Here is a 22369-nt window from a genome sequence, read left to right on the forward strand (position 1 = left end):
GCTGTGACATGTGCCTCACTGTCAAGACTTTCCTCCATATAGGTGCCCAAGGTCTTAACTTTCTGCACAGTCTTAATTTGATTGCAATCAATGGAAAAGCAATTATATTTTTGGTTCAATTTAGATTGAGCATGTTGAGAGGCAAAAAGCATCAACTCCGTTTTAGCGGCATTTAAACAGAGCCAGTTCACAGACATCCATTGTTTATTGACGTGATATGCTGCAGTCAAAGTTTTTTCATCTACTTCATAGTTCAGTTATGTTCAGTACCAACTGGAAATCATCTGCATAATTACAGAAAAAGATCCCCAGGTCATCCCAAAATGTAGGACGCTCAGGGCACCAGTCATTTCAGCACGGAGCTGCCACAAGCCCGTACCCTGCTCTGTGGGTCACACACAGGTGCCCAAAAACAAACACTATGGGCACAGAGTTGTACCTCTACCCATCGGTGCCATAAGGGTATCCCACAGGTCTGTTCACCAAACCAAATGAGAGAGAGCTGCACCACCAGGAGTCCCACATGAACTCCTGCGTGGAAAACACGACAGAACACACGATAAAAAGAGGTAAAGGACAAGGATACAGAAGCCCTGTCCCTCCGATGCATTTCCAGCATCACATTCATGTTTTATGGTGGTCATTTACTTTTCTACTTTTTAGGAACTGGAGAAATGGTGACTTTTTATTTTAAACCTTAAAATAGGTATTGGCACTCTGGCATTTTTCTGGGGTGCTAATAGATCTAGGTTAATTGGTGGGGTGGCACTCCTGGTCAGTTAATGGGTCTGAGGTCTCTATTAAAGCTGTTGCTTCATGTGAATGTGTAACATGGGCACTGGGCCATTATCTGAGTGGTAATGCACCCTAACTATGGAGCCCTATATAGCAAGAGGAGCAGTACTAGAATGTTATAGATGATCATTTATTATGTATGAGGCTATGTTAGACTTTAGGTACAAATCATGCCATAAGGATATTGCAAATTAAAGTCCTGTGATGAAATAAAGGAGTAAGTGACTTGCAATACTTGTTTTAAAAATGGTAGGCAGTATTTCAATTTTTGTTATACATGGTTACAAACTGTCATGACTGTTATTAGCAACCAGGGTTGGCATGGGAGCCAATCATGTTCCTTCAGATCTCAGGCCAATTCTCATTATCCATGCTTATTTATTTATCTATTTTATTTTTTTAAATTTTATTCAGGATGTCCTGAATTTTATCAAGATTTCGAACAACTTGGTTTCTCCAGTTCTAGGTTCTAGGTTCCTCCCCAGTCCTCTGTTGAGTCCCTCTGGTTTATCTAGGGTTGCCAGAAGATTCCCTCATAAACCCAATCCACTAGTTGAGTCTCACCCACCTGCCTTCTTCTGTCTCTCATTCCCTTTCTCCCCAAATCTGCTTTGTGCTGCCCCTGCCCTTGACCATCCTCCCCTGATGTCTTACTTGTCGGTTGTGGAGGTGCCGCTGCACTGTTGCTCACAAAGCACACAGAATGGGAAAAGGGTTTTTCCACATAGTACTGACTTCCATTTCCATGATGGCCATGTTGGGTGAGTATTTATTTAAAATAACTATTCAGTGTGATCATTTTGAGAAACCAGAGGGTGTCTCACCCATTAGTCCTCAGGGATAATTCTCTCAGGCGGCCAGGCCACGGCCACCGCCTTTGGATCCAAACCCTAATGGGGTGGAGCAGCCGATGGCGAGACATGGTATTCCCCCCTTTTTTGATCATTTACCCCGTCCTATTTTGTAGGATTCTCCGAGGTCCAACCCCCCCTCCCCTTTTTAAACAAACACTGGGCCAAGGAAGAGGGTGACTGAGAGTAACAACACAAACACTCATACATCATACTAGACATGTCTCGCTAATCGAGTCAGGCAAGGTAAGACACTTGACTTTAAGTGCATAGACATGATACCCACTAGCTCTCCTCACACGAATAAAAGGCAAAACCTATAGACACACTCTGAGCAAGGCAGAACTTCCGGTGTAAAGGCAAACCTAATGGAGGAGAGCGACAGACCAAGGGAGGAGAGCTGCGGATCAAAAACCCCAAGAGTTCCCTACTGGAGCTTGTTACTTCCAACAGGCCGCAAAAGGAAAGACATGTGGAAAAGGCCAGATCCCCCATCCAAAGGGTGCATTGTGTTTCAAGGGCTCCAGCGACCCTCCCGGGGGAACAGCAGAGTTGGAGAGGCGAGGCCAAACCTGTGGTATAAACCTTGACTCATGAATTGGAAAGCGTAAAAACCAAGAAAGAAACACACACAGCCGGTGAGTTGGCAAGTGACCTGAGAGACCGGTGTGTTTTAAAGAAAGTACGAGGTGGCAACATTATATCGCAAGTGAAGGCTGCATGCATGTGGATGAGATGCAAAGAAAGGCAGACCTGTGAATGAACTTTGAAGTAAGGACAGCTGTGAAATCAGTGATACTGAGTAACGGAGTGGTCCAGCAAAAGGAAGTAGCCCACTCAAAAGATTCAGTGAAAGGTGCATAGTTTGTGACGATAAAATGAATGAACTGCAAAAGCAGAGCAAGCAAAATTAACTTCCAGAGAAGGGCAGAGTGAAAGTTGAATCTTGACCTTTGAGTCAAAGTGGTCCTGTTGAAGTCTGTAAAGAAAGCCATGCATATTTGAAGGCCTTTGATATCCAAAAGCGGTCTGAGCCCGACTGAGGTAGGGAGACCTGAAGTGTAATAAGCTTGGGGAAGGAAGCCCATTACAAGTTTTGTTGAACTTTGTTCTGAAGTGGTCTGAGCCCGACAGAGGGGGACCCATGTGAACTTTGTTTTGAAGAGGTCTGAGCCCGACAGAGGGGGTCCTACGTGAAGTTTTTGTTGGAATGTTATTTGTAAGTCTGGAAGAGAGACATTAAGACGGAATCCCAGGCGTGCCTCTATCCATGTTTTGGAACTGTTTATTGTGTTGAAAACCCAAGCCATAGTGTGTCATCCTACCTACAGGGACCGCTTTACTCCATGCGGTCTAACGTGGTGAGGAGAGCTGATTCAGCCACATTTATTCTTTTGAACACTGATTTTTCCTTTTTACATACATTTCTCCTTTATACACTTTTTGTACAAGCGATAGGGCAGCCATTAGGTTTTGTTAGCATAGGCCATTTTGATTTGACAGACTCCATTAGGACTGTTTTGTTTATCGTTTTATGGTCGACACTATTCCCATCTTAGTTATAGGGCAAAGTAGGAGTTTTTCCAATCCCACAAACTTCAATAAATGTTTTTACAAATTGTAATTATTGTGTCAGTGTCATAGTTGTGATACCATGCCTCCTCTACAGCATGCACACCGTTTTAAACAAATACAAATACACTTCTTTCAGCACCAGACACAAATTTACAACAAGGCCATGGCCCAGGCCTAGGGCGGCAGATTGCCAGAAAAGAGGCATTTTATTTTCAATTTATTGGTTGTTATTTCTTAAATGTGAAGCCAATATTTTTCTCTGAGTCTAGCTGATCCACAACACTGTGAGTAATTTTGAGTTGATAGCAGTCATTCCACTCTGACAACTAAAGTCTTTGATGGCCAATTTTGTGCATATGCTTGAAATTTACAAAAGCTTTATCGTTAGGGTGACCTTGTTTAAAAATAAATAAAAGGAAACGCACACAAAACACAGCGTGCATTTGTTATTTAGCAATTCATTCATACAACCCTCACAGATATATATGACAAATATGAAGCTCTTTGGTCATTCATATCTTCCCAAAATGCTCTTTAATATGCAAAACATCCAATATCTCATTGGTCTTTGGTGGTGCCACTTCACATTATCTTTGGCGTTCTTTCTAATCAATACACACATACTCTGTGTTAAGCAATCACTTTTATATTCAAATACAAAACATGCATTTTTTAAACTGCTGCACAAAGTAGGGTTTTCCCTTCAGAAAAGTAATGGTTAAAAATGATGCATCTTGTTACAAAATTAAACGCATGCCTGTGATTAAGTCAAGCACAGAGTTCCCACAGGTGGCACTAAAATGATGTTCAGAAACAAGCACTAATTTCACTACTCAGCCCCACATTTCAGAGGTCGGAGGCCTCCCAAAAGGTGCAAGCATGAAATAGATCATAGAGAAGTTAAAATGGCAAAGAGTTAATCTGAATGCATAAGTGCATCAATACCCAAAGCCATAGAAGTGTGAGAACAAAAACTGTGTGCCAAAAGTATACACTGTTTCACAGCTGTAAAGGTGTCTCGTGAAGATACACATTCAGCCATTTTTACAGAAGATGCTCAGTGCTAATCAGGCATATGACACCCCTGCTGTATTTATCATGCGTCTTTGATGACGTTCTGCTGCATGCTCAGTACTACCAGAAGAACCAACTACAAAGTATGTCACATAATGCATAACTGTGGTGCTTCTAAGTAATATTTACTTTTATTTTATTTTAAATACAAGGTAGGACCTTTACTGTGAAACCGTACTTCAAATGACAGCAGGACATCTATATCTATACCCACACATCTCAGCACCTCTACGGAGTTAGCAAACAATTCAAATTGCCTTAAACAAAGCTGGCATGACCCATAGCCTAAACCACACCCACAAAGGTAACATTGTGCTGAAATGCCCAATATATTACTCAATTCTACTCTTGGCGTGTTGGGTATTTTGAACAATTGCACAAACAGCAACAATGTAAAGAGTATGTACTTCATTTGTTATAAAAGGTGCCTGCATTGTGCAAGTGAATGTTCAGGTTCGCCCTTATCCATTATTCCGCTGTGAGAATGCACAGCCAAAGACTACAAGAAACTTCTCCAACTGGCTTTACTCTACTGAGGTGTTTATGTCCAGGCAGAGTTTACAAATGTCACTTGTATTTTTGCCATATTTTAACAGCGTTACAGCCCAAAGGATTGGAGGTACATTGACTGCAGCAGGTAACTTGCTGTGACCATGTGAAGGGGGTTGAGTTCTTTTTATTAAACATTTGAATGCCTGTAACACTTAAATGTTAGCATTTGACCAGACCTGATGTAGACATGTAGTTATGTTGCATCACTATTACAGACCAGTCTAGGTGCTTCTCATAAAGTGACAGCCTGGAAATTATGAGAGAAACCAGACATTAGCATTAAAACCAACATTCCTCATTCCAACCTTCTCTCACTTGTGTCCAGTTGGCAGACAGCTTCTGTTTTTATCACTTCCTCAAAAAGATTGTTTTTTGATTTAACCGAAAGTAGACAATTAGCCTTAACAATTACCTCTAGTGCCCTCAACTGCAGAACACACTGCCTTCTCCAAATCTTGTCCAGCAGTGATCTGAAAACACTCTTTCAACTAATATAACATAGAACATGACAGGCATGAATAAATAGAGTAGAAGCAATAACTTTCTAATCCCTGCAACCTTAAAAACATCTTTATAATGTAATGGAGACAAACTGGGGGACAATATGGGGGTGAAGGGTTGCAGTTTGGACAACGCGGATAGAGTTTGTTGAAGGGGCCGAGTCTGGCAGAGGTGGAGTAACGTTGAGGGTGCATGCACTTATTTGGGCCTAGGGCAGCGGAAAGCCTAAATACACCATTGCTCAGCACCCAGGGACATACACCCGGGGTGCTAGTAGCAATAATCACCTGCCCCACTGACTCTATCTGGTGCAAAAGGGAGGTATGATAGCAATACTCATCTGCCACACAAGGTTCAGCAGATAATAATGATGACCTTAATGCTGGGCCCCATCGGCTCCACCTGCTGCTAATGGGTTGGGGGCAAGCATTGAGGTATTGGGACCTAAGCCATTATTATTATTGGCTGCTGGACCCTGCGTGGCAGATGATTGTTACTACTATGCGTGACATGTTGGTTTATGTAATGTAAGAGCTGGGCTAGTTGTTGGGAATTGCTATCCAGCTCAATAAAGAGCATCTACAATTGTTTGGTGCAGATAGACTCTTGTGCCAATGGATAGTATCTCAGTAGTGCACCAACATATTCTTTAAAGATAGACTGTATAACCTGTGCTGGTTTGCAGTCAAAGTCTTTATTAAAGGATAGTTCCGGGACTTTTTTTTTATTGTCCCTACGGGTCGGCCATGTGTTTGTAAGCATAAATCGGTAGATCGTAGGAAACTTTCCTATGGACCTTACCCGACTTTTCGCCCATTATCGCACTCGAAATCAGCCTCCATTTTGTGATAATCCTATCATTTCGCCCCATCGACCTGGCTCACCTGCCTTTGCGGCACTAAATCAAATCCCCCGCCCCTGAGCCTGACATCAGCAGACGCGTACTGCCCATTTCAAGCACGTCTCGTGTCAACAATCGCTGCGCCTCAGCTATTGACGTGTTGCCATGGAAATGGCAGGACGCCTCTTTCCCCAATAAGTATAAACAGACCGTTTCACAACATACAGCAGCAGATTTTCGATTCCATTCCTCTCTCTGTGTTACTTTGAGTATTCTGTGACTCGTTTCAGTGCTCTGGTCAGCTACCTTCGCCGCTTGTAGCCCGTGTGAACACCTGTACCATCTCTGTAAATTATTTTACTATCTTTACCGCACAATGGCCACAATAATGCCGTATATGTACGAGCCCGAGTACACCGAGGAGGAACTACTGGAAAGGCAAGCACGCAAAAACGATGGGGATTCGGACGGCAGTTGGGAGGACCAGTCAACGGATGAAGAGCCTGGACCATGTCGCATGGACGGCGTCTCCACCTGGTGCACGTGCAATCGGTGCGAGCTAATGCCAACTGAGGAGGAGAACTGCTGCTGCCGTGAAAATTCCGGGTGCTTGGCCTACATTTCGGAAAGCGAGCAAAGTCTGCAGGAAGGCGAGCAAAGTCCGCAATGCATCACCGAGCTGCCAGAGTTCAGGGAAGCCTGCCTCTCACGGACAGTGTTGAGGATGATGATGGTGCTTATGCACGAACTTCGTGGCACTGTTCGTCCGCGTAATCCGAGTAACGAGTAAGTATACTCTGTTTGTGATGTCAGTGATGCCACCACTATTTCATGGTCGTCTCCCACATATAAAATTACATTTACATATCATTCGAACGCATGTAAATTGGTTCCATATAGTGCATTTTCTAGATATAATTTTTTTCTAAGAAAAATGACATGTGTTACCTGAATCGACATTGATAAGAAAGTTTGGTCAGTTTAATACAGTTTGCATCTTTTTTTTTCACAGGTGGTACAGGCTGGTGGCCTATCGTTGCTTCACTTGGTGGCTTCACGGGAGGCTCGGACACCGCGTTCGGAGAGTAATACCTGCCTGTGCGGTACTTGCCATTAGACAACATTTCCCCAGTGACAGTGGACAATACCGCGGATTTTCCCTCGATGTGCTGCAACCTCAACTTTACAATGTGTAATGTTTATTATTTATGTTTAACTAAAATCTAAAATAAAGCCCAACATATATTTTAACAATGGTTGTTTTGATTTTTTAAATGAATCTAGTGTATATTCTCCTGGGAGGGTGAGGTATTTATAAACTCACCCCCCTGCCTTCCATGTAGTAGATCCTGCAGCCATCCTCTTACATTCAGTTAGATGGCCTCTCCTTGGTGAGGCCCTGCGGCAAACGGGTCTTGTCTGCACGACCACCGCCCCGATCCACCCCCCCCCGCCCTATCAAAGGCAGTTCGCACCAGGGTACTTGCGCTGCTGGCAAGTGGAGCTGTCAGGGAGCGATAAAGGCCAAGAGGTGCCAAAGACCATGTACACTTCAAAGTGGTCTATAGAGCATGGGTTGTTGTTCCCATGTCTACCTCCAGACCCCGTGTCTCCTGCCAAGCATCCCCCCTCACGCTGGACGCCCCCCTGCAATCCACATAAGTGTGTCTCCATTCACGAGTCTTCCTGTGTCTTTTCTGCACGACCACCGCCCCGATCCACCCCCCCCCGCCCTATCAAAGGCAGTTCGCACCAGGGTACTTGCGCTGCTGGCAAGTGGAGCTGTCAGGGAGCGATAAAGGCCAAGAGGTGCCAAAGACCATGTACACTTCAAAGTGGTCTATAGAGCATGGGTTGTTGTTCCCATGTCTACCTCCAGACCCCGTGTCTCCTGCCAAGCATCCCCCCTCACGCTGGACGCCCCCCTGCAATCCGCATAATGCCACGACATATACACGTCATTCATTCACAAACACACCCCTGTTTCGAATTCTTTATAACCCACTTCATATTTCTAATGAGAACTTCTTTGCGCTTTGCTAGTCAACCCGTGAAGGTGCTGGTTATCTGCTCTTCGTCTCTGTGAACTTCCGTGACCACTTTGAGCAAACTCGTCAGTTTGCAACCTGTGAACTGCTCCCTGTTCTACGACAAGAAACTACTCTGATCCCTGCATCTAACTGTTTGTTCGTCAAGGTAAGTCCATGTACCATAATCATTTTGCGTCCAATTTTTTAATTTATATCTATTTGCTAGTAGTCATCAAATTGCATCCATGTTTTCTTTTCGTTCACGACAGTACATGCAAGGAACTAGTCACATGTTCTGAGTTTAGTCAAATTACTTTTTCTATTTTTTGAAAGTTATTGAAATACTTATCCGCATGTGAATAACGTGTATAGTTCCAAGAACCAAAACGGACCTTGCATTGAACCTTTTATGTGTCATTTAATGTTTTAACACATTGGTATTCATAGAGAATTGTTGATCTTTACTTTTCAGAACTTTCCATAATGCCTGCCTGTTCCATTGGCGGTTGCCCTTCGAAGACCCATAACAAATCTGAAGGTACTATAATGCATGTTTTCCCTAAGACAATAGATCAGATAAGAGAATGGGTCCGATATTGCGGATATCCAGCCTCTGAGCTAGAAAGTAGAGTCCTAGAAGTCTTTGCGGACAAGAGGGGTGATCGATACCGCATCTGCAGCAGGCACTTTAGCCCAGACATGTACTCCACATCATTGCTAATAAAGAAGAAAACACCGCGAGCGAGGCGAAAATTGCTCTCAACCGCTATTCCCACTCTATTCGTCCACATCCCTCCACTGGTGAGTCAAGTTTACGTATTTGTCTCTCGGCCTTGCGGTAGTGTGTAGCATTAGCTAACAATAATTTCCCCATTTATGTATCCACTCAATATGAAGGCGGAAGATTCTCCATCCGTGTCGTTATTGCAGTCATCAGCCACTTCAAGCGCCTATCGGGTAATCTTACTTAGCTATTCTGACACTGACTTGTTTTAGGCATGTAAATCAATAGTTTTAATTGATCGTGTAATTATTTTACCTAATGGTACACCACAGTACTCGTCCTCTAGTCTTTGTTTTCAGTTATAATTATTGTTATCCAAAATAATGCAAGTACTGTCTTTCAGGGAGATGCTGAGGAGTCCAACGCATTGACGACAACCGTAGATGTCACTCAGATGCTCGAGGTACGTTTCCGGACAGTTCCATCGATGGAGATCATCAGATCTTGCATTCTTGTAGCGTGATTGTTACACACAATGTTTCTTTCGTTTTTAGCCATTGGTATGTCCTTCTGTCGTCGCCCTCCTATGTGTCTTCTTTTTTCAATATTGTGTTCATTACTAATGAAAGTCCTATGTTTCAGGGAGTCGATGGAGCATTAGTCCAAGAAGAAGGGGGAGCATGCAGTTACGGGTCGGCGCAACAGCTTGCAGAAGTGTGCACCGCAGTTACAGCGTCCCTTGATGTTCTTATGCATTTCGAGGTATGGATACTGACAGATCAATCATGCGAGATCAAATGACGTGATTACATCCGCTATACTTCCTTCTTTATTAACGCAAGTACTATGTTTCAGGGAGCTGACGGAGCTTCTTCAACAAGAACATCACCGCTAGTAGTTGATGCAGATCTCTGGGTGGTGACACTTCCAACGATGGAGCAAATCGAATCATATTTAGATATCCATTATTTATTTTAGACAACTGATCATTTGTGCAGGTCTATTTAGATGAGCCGTTGACGCCTGCAGAAAGTTTATGTTCTTTTAAACAAAATAGAAAACCATACTAATGCAATTACTGTGTTTCAGGGAGTTGCTGAAGCGTCATCTTCAATAATATCATCAATGGAAGTCTATGCGGAGCCCGAGGTATGGATCTTGACAGTTCAATCTAACTAGATCAACAATGCGTGAACTATTGTCGTTTGAATGTTCTACACAATGCGTTCATTCGTGTTTTGCTATTGAGATGTACGTATGGGTATTGGTCCCAAAGTACATTTTGTGTTTTCAATATTATTATACATACTAATGAAAGTTCTATGTTTCAGGGAGTCGATGGAGCCTCAGTGAGTGATGGATGTGCTTATCATGAAAATATAGTCGTTGCAGCGCGAGAGGAAGTGGAGACATGCACACACGAGTCGGAGCAACAGCGTCCAGATGTTGAAGTTCGAGGCAAGAAAGTTTCAAAGAAAAGAAAGCAAAAGAAGGTTAGTGTCCTGTTCACTATATTATATTGTCTTTCACTGTCAATAGTTCAATACTGTAAGTTGTGTTTAAACTGAACATCCCTTTTCTAATCTGTCCTCTAGTTGCGAGTGGGTGTAAGAACTAGATCTACACAGACAGTGAAGCGAACGAGAGATGTTGCTTGTCAAACCTTTTGGCAGGGACTTGAGACTGGAGATGCATCGTGCCAATGGGAAGAATATGAAGTGATTGACAACGGAGCTATACCACCACCAGCCATTGATAGTGAATGTCCTCCTGGTAGTTTGGATGCAGTCGGAGATCAATTCACAGAATCCACACCCGCAAAAAATAAGAGCGCGCGAAAGTTGAAGACATTGTTTTTTTCTCCCATCTCCGGACAAGGAACAGATGTTGCAATGGAAGAGAATGAAGTGGACGACAATGAAACACCATCAATATCACTCAGCATAGCGGAAGACGATATCAGAGATTGTACCTTTCATGCGAGTGACATGTCCTCAACGTTACAGGCCGAACCAGCTGGGATGCAGAGTGACAGTATAAGGAAAGAGGCCAAATTCATTGTATTCGAAAGCTGTTTGATGGATATTATTATGATGATGAAATGTGGGCATTGGGTTGGTGGGGAAGTATGTGGGGAGCCATTGATTAATGTGACTCGTGCAATTCGAGGCACTAACCTTAAAATACATGCCACCTGTACACAATATCATCCGTTCGCATGGTCTGCACAACCCATGCTGGGGCAACTGCCAGCAGGCAATCTACTTTGTGCAGCGGCCGCACTTTTTAGTGGTTCAAGTTTTAAAAAGTTACAGTATTTCTTTCAGTTTGTGGGAATCCATTTCATTGCGAAAAGTCAGTTCTACAAATACCAAACCGATTATCTATTTCCAGCCATCAGCGAAGCTTGGAGAATGGAAAAAATGTCAATGGAAAGTACATTCGCGGGCAAACGCTTCAGGCTAGCCGGTGATGGACAGTGCGACAGCCCAGGATTTTCAGCCAAGTACTGCACCTACCACTTTCAGGACATGGAAAGTAAGAAAATTGTGAGTTCGGTGGTCGTGCAGGTGTCACAAAGTACATCCTCAGTGGCCATGGAGAAAGTTGGCTTTGTAGCATCATTGCAAGAACTACAATCGCGGGGAATGGTGATCGACCTGATAGCCACGGACAGACACGTTTCAATTGCCAAGACAATGAGAGAAGAGTACAAAAATATAAATCACCAATTTGACGTATGGCATCTTGCAAAAACAATCAATAAAAAATTGTCGGCTGCAGGAAAAAAAAAAGATATGCAAGGTATTTCACAGTGGTCCAAGTCAATCAGCAACCATCTTTGGTGGAGCTCAAAAACATGTGAAGGGTCGTTGGAAATTCTACTGGAAAAATGGCGGTCAGTAATGTTGCACTGTAGCAACGTACATCGATGGTCGACAAATGAGCATTTCCACAAATGTGAACATGGCCATTTGTCCACAGAGGAGGCACGGAAGAAGAAGTGGTTGATTCCTTCATCACCCACTCACAAGGCCATTGAAAAGATTGTATTTGATAAAACTATAACAAGAGATTTGAGGGGACTCACGGAATTCTGCCACACAGGAGATTTGGAGGTGTTCCACAATATGTGCCTAAAGTACAGGCCCAAAAGATTGCATTTTGGCATGGAAGGCATGATAAATCGGACTCTTCTAGCGGTCTTGGCACATAACCATAATGTTGGCCGTCAACAAAGTAGGACGACCGGAACTTTAGGGACGCTTCGCTACAATAAGGCCTTCACTAAAAGAAGTAAACAATGGGTGATCAAACCAGTGTTTGAGGATATGCAATATGAGTTTATTGAGAGACTTATCGTAGATGTCCTCGATAGGCACATACATGGAGTGGTGAACGAACCTATGCAGGGGACAACTGCATTGCCACCCAACATTGCCTCTGTTCCATGTCCACCTAAAGCAGAGCTCATTGAGAAATACACATCACGGTTTAAATGATTGTAATTTGATTGTCTGTTCTCTCGAGTCTCCTCATGTTGCAGGCCCATTGCAATTAAACCAAACAGTAATATAAATCATTTTTACAAAAATTATAGAATGTTTCCGTATTACAAACACATGGCCGACCCATAGGGACAATAAAAAAAAAGGCACGCAGACAAGATGCCCTTACACTAACTGCAGCTAACTAGAAATGTGTGCTCGCTCAAAGTGAAGGTCAGCTGCTTTGATGTTTTGCTCGGGTGGCGGAACGGCCCACGACCCAGTATAAGGTTCTATTGTGATTTGACCTTGACAGGCCGGGACCATCCTGAAAGACTAAGAAAAGATAATGAATAAAATTTCAGAACGAAACGATGAGCCACGTTCATTAGAAGAAGTAACGTCGGCAAAGAAGGAGTGGTGTTTCGGGTCTGCCCTACACAGAGACACAATGGAAAATGCAAATATAATGTAAGTAACTTTTGATGAGTTTATACCGCAATTTCATTACTATACAGTGGCTTTAAAGACGGGTTCAGTTGTACTTGTTCGTTCTATGTGGCATATTGTTTTCTACCGCGCACTATCTTGAGGAGAAACATCTGCTTTTACTGAAGCACCTCAAAACCTTCCTCTTTGCTTCTGCTTTCTCTCTCCCTCTCCCCTGCTACAACTGGTCCACTGTCTGCGACCTCGGTCTTGGGCCCTTCCACTCTCCACCTGCACTGCCTCCCTGTCAACCCCTGCACTGGGGGACTGTCTCAGTATCCTACAGCCCCCCCTTCCCAGCACTTGTTCTGCACTTACCTTGCACTTGCCACCAGCTGGCCCTATTTATTTATTATTTTATGCTACTTACCTTGTACTCCACTCCCCCCCCCTCCCTGCCTCGCCACGCCTTTAAACACTTGTGTACACCCAGTAGCGCTGTCCTCGCTATGATTTTAATAAGGATCTGATGGTGAGACTAATTTCATTTTTTATGTTTTTAGGTACATCATTCACTACTGTCTGTGTCACGAGTACCGGACACCGGCGGACGGCTTCTACAGCCGCCAGTTGCTTCTCCGCGTGAACAACGTTACCACCCTGACCATTTTATGGGACGATCGCCAAGTACAAGTATGCCCTTACGCGGTACTAACGGTTAGATGCAACATACCTACCGTTGTGGTGGCCTAGTGCCTCGTTGTTGGAACAGCCATGCGATTATCAGTGCGACCGAAGAGCTTATTTTTATCGTAAACCAACACCCTGTGTACTGCACACGAACATCGCTTCCTTCAAGACGAACTAATTTGGATCGAGAGCAAAGAAAAATGCAAATCGCTGAATATTCTCTAAACATTTGATGTCCAATAAACGTACTTTGCCAAATGTACAATCTTGCCGTTTGCTTTTAAACCACGGTTTCACATTCCGAATTGTGGCGCTGTATTGTGAGATGCTCTAAGACCCTGTGTACAGCAAAGGACCATCGCGTTCCTCAATACGAACTTTTTGGAACATGAGCAAATAAAAATGCAAATCGCTGAATATTCTCTAAACATTTGATGTCAAATAAATGTACTTTACCACATTTACAATCTTGCGGTTTGATTTCAAAGTACAGTTTCATATTCCGAATTGTGGTGCGCTGTATTGTGAGCTGATCTGTGTTGATTTCCGGGGTCTGTGTGGAGTCGCGTAGAAGACGCCTGGGCGCGTTTGCCTACGCAGCTCAGTCACGTCACGGATAGAGGCGGGGAATATGAATGTTTTGATAAAGTCTGTTTCAGGGGCGGGGGATTTGATTTAGTGCCGCAAAGGCAGGTGAGCCAGGTCGATGCGGCGGAATGATAGGATTATCACAAAATGGAGGCTGAATTCGAGTGCGATAATGGGCGAAAAGTCGGGTAAGGTCCATAGGAAAGTTTCCTACGATCTACCGATTTATGCTTACAAACACATGGCCGACCCGTAGGGACAATAAAAAAAAAGTCCCGGAACTATCCTTTAAGCAGATGGGAGGTAGGGTTTTAAGTAGAGGTTATCTTATATTTCCTTTTGGCTATGGTAGATGGTAGTGCACAGATAACCTTTATTCTCCATAAAAGTTAAGTTGGATGGAAGAGGGTGGTGTGGGTGGAGGGAGGTGGATAGAGAAAGTATGGATGGTGGCTTTGTGCGTGGATAGTACTGGGGTTGTTAGGTGGATGGCTATAAGCAGCCAGCAGCTTGTTTTTCGATCTAGATTTGGATGGTTAGGTTTAGGTGGCATTTGAAGTGAGCTGATTTGTTGGGCCTGGTGAGTGTGCGAAAGTGTGCAATGGGCATTGAAATTTCTAGATTTTATTTATTCTGAATAATATGAATACATGCAAAACATTTTCTCTTACATATTTTACAAATGAGGACCATTGTATTAGAATTTAAAGTGGATGATGTTTTGTAAATGCTAATGTGTTGTAGTACACTTTCAGAGTCTTTTTTATGTATCTGACAGTGCAGTACATATGTGCCAATAATAGGTTTATTTCTTGCACTGTGTATTGTTAATTGAGCTATCTTCAAATGGTGGTAATAGAGCAATTGACGTATGTGGTAGCACATTTTGACACTTGCACTCAAAACTGTTTTCTGTTAGTTCAAGTACATGCAAATAATGGTAGCTGATGTTTAGTTTAAAGACTAATCATTTTGGAATCCACAGCTTATACTTTGGATGAGATACATTTTTATCCTCTAAAAATGTAAACATTGTACATTTTATATGTATATACTATATTGTTATAACATTCATTTTCACTTTTGAATATTTGTTATTAAAGCAAACCTGCAAGGTGCCTTTTTAAATAGTGATGGCTGTAGATTATGTAAGATTATATTTGTACAATTTTGAAAAGGTAGCTTGTGTTAGAACATGCTCTGATTCATGGGACAAATACTATCTCAGAGTTGAAAAAGTCATCTGAACTATTCAGTTGTGGAGAGAAGTTTAGATGTTTTTTCTTGTTTGGTTGTTTGATTGCAGCCAGTCCAAGCGTGTTGCAGAGAAATGGGTAAAAAGAGAAGAAGGGTTGCTGTGTGCCCCTCACCCGATGCCCATGGACACATGCAGATTTTTCCAGAGACACCACACGTGCCATCCAGGACTCGGACTCTTCCATGCCTTTCTCCCACCCTTTAGTGAAAGAGGACTTTTGCATTCTCGGGCACTTTCACCTGTACATGGACAATGGGAGACCCAGTCAAGCAGGTGGTCTGGTTGTGGAGAGGGAGTAGAATTTGTTAGTAAAAGAAAGCAATTGCTTCCTTTCTTTATGTATTATTGAAAGCATGGAGATCAACAAGAAGACTGTTAGGAGATGTTTGGGCTCATTTTGTTGGAGATCTATGTAAAGCAGCTTGGTATTTCAAATGACCTTGGTTTTGGAAATGTGGAGGTGCTCTGGCATGGAGTTTGTGATATGCAGTTAAATTGGGTATTACCAATGAATCAGCTCATGGTGAATTGCAAACACCCACTGATGATTATTAGTCATACTGTGGTAAATATGTAGGATATGTTACAGGAATATCTTTGCAAATCCCATAAGCACATACATAATATAAAATAGGGGATTTACAATAACATGAGAATTACATCATGGGGGACATCTAAGGGTGGATGCAAAGTTAAGATGGACATTACATCCCACATCCAGTGAACTTCAATATGTTTTGTTGCGTTACAACTAATCACTTTAACTCTCTCCTAACTAAAGTTGTTTTACAGATATGTACATATATATTACATGGCCACGATAGTGGCCATGTAGTTATGGTTAAGTTGCTGTTTCCATAGGAAAAGCACTTTTTGTGCGGCTTATAACTTCGCTCTCCCTGGACGGATCCTCACCAAACTTTGCAAAAAAAGCATATGGGTCACTCTGAATTCTTTTGCAAAGTTTGGTGAGGATTCGTCCAGGGGGGGCAAAGTTATACGGGGGGTCCCAAAACTTTTTTTTCCCATAGACTGAATGGGAAAAAACTTTGCGCACGGCCACAGGCCAAACCGCTGGACGGATTTACACCAAATCTGCGGCAGGAGTGGGGGCCTAGTCCCGAAAGCGTGCTTTTGCAAATTTGGTGTAAATCCGTCCAGTAGTTTTCTATAAAATGACCAAAACGTAAGGCAAAAAAATAAGTGATATCTGTGTTCGCTTCGCGGACAGACTTCCCTGTTCGCTCCGCGGACGGCACCCCGATTGGCCCATGGCCTTGCGTCATGTCCGCAGACATGCGACGTGTTTGCTGATTGGACGGCGAGGGGCGTGGAGCGCGTCAGATTTTCTGTGGCACCCGCCATCTTGTATTTGCCGTCGACCGCGTACAGCGCGGTGAAACGTGGATACAAAATTGTATTTAGTGCCGTGTGTTGGTGTGTAAGAGTGTTTGGGGAGGGTGGGGGAGTATGAGATAGGTTCAATGTTTTGTTTTTTTATGTGCTAGACATTTTTGTTGCGTTCGATTTGTCCGCAGAGAACACGGCTGTTCTGACATTTTGTAAATAAACTAAATGGTGGGGTGTTTAGAGGACGGAGTATGTGTCATTTTTGTTCGCAAGGAAGGTAAAAATGAGCAATGAACACTCGCGGTGTACTTAATTGTTCGTAAATACACAAACTGGGGGTGTCCTCAGGACGCTGTCCGTATTGTAATCTGTCTAGTTGAATGTGTTCTAAGTACACTCGCGGTGTCCCGAAATGGTTGCAATTACACAAAATTGGGGTGTTCTGAGAACGTTGTTTGTATTGTTCGTTGACAGGGTGAAAGTGTTTTAAGACCACTCCTTTTGTCCGCTAATAGTGCAATTTCATATGGGCGTCAACCGACTTTTTGTCCATTAAGAAACGATAAATCCGGCTGGTGTGCGCCTACATTATGTGATAATCCTATGACTGGCGCTTTTGACCTGGCTGACTTGCTTTTGCGACACTAAATCATATCTCCCGCCCCTAAGCCTGATATTATCAAAGCATTCATATTCCCCGCCTCTCTCCGTGACGTTACAGGGTGCGTCATCAAACGCGCCCAGTCGTCTCCAGTCCTAAGTGACTTTACACAGAACCTGGAAGACAACACATATTATGTCACAACACAGCGCACCACAATTCGGAATATGAAACAGTGATTTAAAAGCAAACAGCAAGATTGTACATTTTGTAAAGTACATTTATTTGACAATAAATGTTTAGAGAATATTCAGCAATTTGCATTTGTCTTTGTTGTCGATCCGCAAAAGTTCATGTTGAGGCACGCGATGTTCCTTTGCGGTACAGAGGGTGTTAGATCAGCTTACAACTCAGTGCGCCACAATTCGGAATATGAAACTGTGGTTTAAAAGTAAACAGGAGGATTGTACATTTGGTAAAGTACATTTATTTCACATGAAATGTTTAGTGAATATGCAGCGATTTGCTATTGTTTCTGCTGTCGATCAGCAAAGGTTTATTTTGAGCTACGCGTTGTTCCTTTGCGGTAGATAGGCTGTTGGTTTATGATAAAAGCAGTAAATGGTCGCTCTGATAATCGGAAGGTTGCTCCAACAACGAGCCATTAGACCACCCTATTGGTTGGTATGTTTTTTGTAGCCGCTAGTACTGCGTAAGGGCATATTGGTCCTTGGCGATTGTCCCATAAAATGGTGAGGGTCATGAAGTTGCATATTTGGACCTGCACCTGGCAGTTGAAGACCCCATCCGCTGGAGTCTGTAAATCGTGACATAGGCAAAATGGGGCCACATACCTGTTTTAAAAAACATAAATTAGTCTCACCAGCCGACCTTCATTAAAAATCATCATTTTATTTATTAGGGCGTGAAACTATTTGCTATCGAAGATAGTTCAACGGAGTATGTTAATAATAAAATAATAATATTTTCCCATTCATATAGCGCTAAGAACCGTGAGGTATCTAAGCGGTGCTTATTATTAACCATGGTGTGTGGTGCTCATTTATCGACCACGGAAGGATGAAAGGCTGAGTTTGGCCTTGCCGGGATTCAAACTTGCGTTAGGAAGCTGTGCACGGATGTCAAAGCGAGCGTTGTACTCGCTGTGCCACTTGACAGGCTACAGTGAAGTGGCACAGCGAGTAGAGTGATTCACCGCCTATAGACCGGTTAAATTATTTCTATTTACCCACCCTGCGTCGTCTGCCTTTTTCAGAGCCCTCTAAATGACAGGGGATTAATTCGGCGGTGATAGTGCGCGGTAGAAAACATTATGCCACTTTCAACGAACAAGTTCAACTTGAGCTGTCTTTAATGCTACGCTATTGTAATTATATTTGGTATAAAATAATCTGAAGGGTTACTTACAGTACAATTGCAATTTCCATTGTCTACGATTAGTGCAGTCCCAAAATATGACTCCGGGTGTGCGAACGATCTTTCGCATAGTGATATAATATATAAAAGTGGTTTCGTTTCAGAAATTCCATCCTTATCTTCTCTTACGTTTTAGCAACACTCCTTCAAGAGAAGTCTTTCATCACAATCTCTGTCTGTCAAGGTCAAAACACAATACAACCTTATAGTCCGCTTCGTGAGCCTCTCCGGGGCCCGAGAAAAAAATGGAAGCAGCTGACCTTCACTGTGAACGAGCATAAATTCTTACTTTGCAACATTCTGTGTAAAGCCATCTTTGAGAAGTTGGTTTTTGCATGCCATGTTTGTATATTGTTTGCGTGATATTAAAAAAAGATTGTTTAAGGGACGTTATGGTTCTAAGTACAGCCGAAAGACCCCTGAAAATCGCAAGTTATTATGGTAAGCTATGAAAAATAACTTGTGCCACCACCGTGCACTGCTAAGCCTAACACCGAGGACATCAAAGATGACATCGCAAATGTCATTGATGAAATCACTGATGACATCACATGTGTGTGTACTTTTCATGGAATTTGTGTACTAGGGATTTTTATTATAATGTTGCAAAAAAAGTGTCAAGGATATTGCAATAAATATCATACCGTTATAAGTGCTTTGAACGATGCATTGATATAAATAGCATTGTATTATGGGATTCTATCTAGTATACTGAGCTACTAATGGAGAAACATAGCATTGTGTGCAGAGTACAAGATGAAAGTATAATATTTGTAATGTTAATATGTTGAATAATGAAATGATAATTGTCCTGAAATGTTCGAAAATTCACAAAATGGGGGTGTTCTGAGGACGTTATTCGTATTGTGTGATTGCTTAGCTGTATGCAATGAAGGAATGGCACAGAGAGTAAAGTGGACGCCGTCCGCGGACACCGCGGCTGTTCATGTACAGGGCGTGCTACATTCGTGTTTTTCCAGGAAATCCAACATGGAAAGAAGACTGTACAGATCAGCCAATCAGATGTCGAGGTTGTGGATTTGTGTTGAAAGAGACTGTGTGTAGTGAAGATGGCTGAAGTGTAGAAAGTCAGGGTGTTGGTGCTCGGAGATATGTTTGTGCATGGTTTACAACAGTATGCTGAATGCAGGCATGCTGCAAAGAACTTTGATGTGAAAGGAGTGGAGGTGGTGTGGAGCACTGTGCCTGATTGCAATGTACAGGGAATTGTACAAGTTTGTGAGGATATGGCCACGATGAACAGTCCGCATGTGGTAGTTTTGCACTATGGTGCTTTCAATTTGGGCAACGTCAGTGCCCCTACTTTGTTGGCTGATTTGGAACGCTTGGTTCAAGCCGTAATGAAGATCCTTCCAAATGCGAAAGTATTTTTTTCTGCATTGCTACCTAGGGCAATATGGGACAATAGTTCAGTTTTTTGTCCTCAGCAAAACATTGCTAGGTGTGTCATCAACCGAGGCATGTGTGCCTTCATGCTTAGAGCTGGTATGTTCTTCTGTAATAATGAGAATATTGATGCCAGTAATGCTGTTAATTCTAAAGAAGATGGCATTTCTTTATCTTTTACGGGAAAGGCCTTTCTATTTTGGAATGTAAGGGTTGCTTTGGAGAAGGTTATGTGAAGATTTTAGGAGTAAAGTAAGAAAAAAAACAAGAAAAAAAATACAAAATAACAGGTGTCTGTCAAGCATCTGTAAAAAAAAAAACGTCTCTTTTCAGAGCCAACTTCAAAGGGGAAATGGGGCACACTATTTAAATTTACATTCACCACACTCAGAATTTCGATATGTCCGCGGACATGGCGGTAGTCCGCGGACATGAAAGTCACTACGAGGGGGTTAGTATGTTCTATGTTACATGTATATGAAGTCGGGAGTATTATGGTGAAGTTGTGCTACTAAAAACCTATGAAATTCAGTGAAAAAACTTTGTTAAAGGGACGTTATGGTTAAGTTGCGCTACTAAAAACCTATGAAATTCAGTAAAAAAACTTTGTTAAAGGGACGTTATGTTTCAAAGTAAAACCGAAAAACCCCTGAAATTCGGCATTTATGGTAACATAAGCAACCATAACTCGCGCCACCGTGCACTGGTAACACTAACACCCAGGACATCAAAGATGACATCACAAATGTCATTGATGACATCACTGATGACATCACATGGCTGGCTCTCCCTTTTTATCCTTTACTGACATATCGAAGCCACATAGTTTTCTTCAGTAACAGTCAGGTAGTAAAAATTGAAAAGGTACTATATTTGTAGACTTAGGGTCAAGTCACATCATATGAAACGTATACATAGCGGAAGACACAGGCTTGAAAGAGAGCAATCCTTTCTGTGCATGAAGATAATCATTAGGGTTATCAGCACTTTCTCACAGTTTTATTTTTATTACTCTACCTTCCCTGTATATGCTCATATTTGTATCATTATACTCACTCTCCTTTCCTTTGGGTGCAGTCACATCATGTGATACACATACATATGGTAAGTAGCAGCTTTGAAACAGAGCAATAGTTTCTCTGCATAAAGACAATCAGTTAGGTTATGAACTCTTTCTGCTACTATTTCTGCTTTTTTGTTTACTTCACTGTCCCTGTATATACTCATATGTGTATGTGTTGGTGTCTCTTTGTGTTTTGTCTGTAATAATTATGTATTAAGTGGGTTTTATTATCTACTTATTACATGTTTCACAGTACGCAAAACTCTAATAAGAAAGCAGTTATCATTTCAGTATTCAACATGGCAAGATTATGAATATGGCACCTTCATCATGTATGGTGCACACACTGCCTATGTTTCTGCATGAGTAGCTTAGTATACTGGATAGAACTTCATAATAGAATGCTATTTATGTCAATGCATTGCTTAATGCACTAATTAGCTCATGATATTTATCCCAATGATCCCTGACAGTTTTTGGTCAACATTATAAGAATCCCTCCTACAGAGTTTTCATGAAAAGTAAATGCACATGTGATGTCATCAGTGATGTCATCAATGACATTTGTGATGTCATCTTTGATGTCCTGGGTGTTAGTGTTAGCAGTGCACGGTGGCGTGAGTTATGGTTGCTTATGTTACCATAACTGCCGAATTTCAGGGGTTTTTTGGTTTTACTTTGAACCATAACGTCCCTTTAACAATGTTTTTTTACTGACTATATATATATATATATATATATATATATATATATATATATATATATATATATATATATATATATATATATATATATATATATATCAGTGAAAACAATGTTGTTAAGGGGATGTTATGGTTAAATTGCGCAACTAAAAACCTATGAAATTCAGTGAAAAAAATGTTGTTAAAGGGACATTATGGTTCGAAGTAAAACTGTCCTGGGTGTTAGTCTTAGCAGTGCAGGGTGGTGACGCGAGTTAGGCTTGCTTAGTTTACCAGAACTTACAAATTTCTGGGGTTTTTCGCTTTTACTTCGAACCATAACGTCCCTTTAACAATGTTTTTTCACTGAATTTCATAGGTTTTTAGTAGCACAACTTAACCATAACGTCCCTTTAACAAAGTCTTTTTCAC

This window comes from Ambystoma mexicanum, chromosome 10, assembly GCF_040938575.1.
Source record: "Ambystoma mexicanum isolate Mex_15411 chromosome 10, UKY_AmexF1_1, whole genome shotgun sequence".
NCBI classification, from domain to species: Eukaryota; Metazoa; Chordata; class Amphibia; order Caudata; family Ambystomatidae; genus Ambystoma; species Ambystoma mexicanum.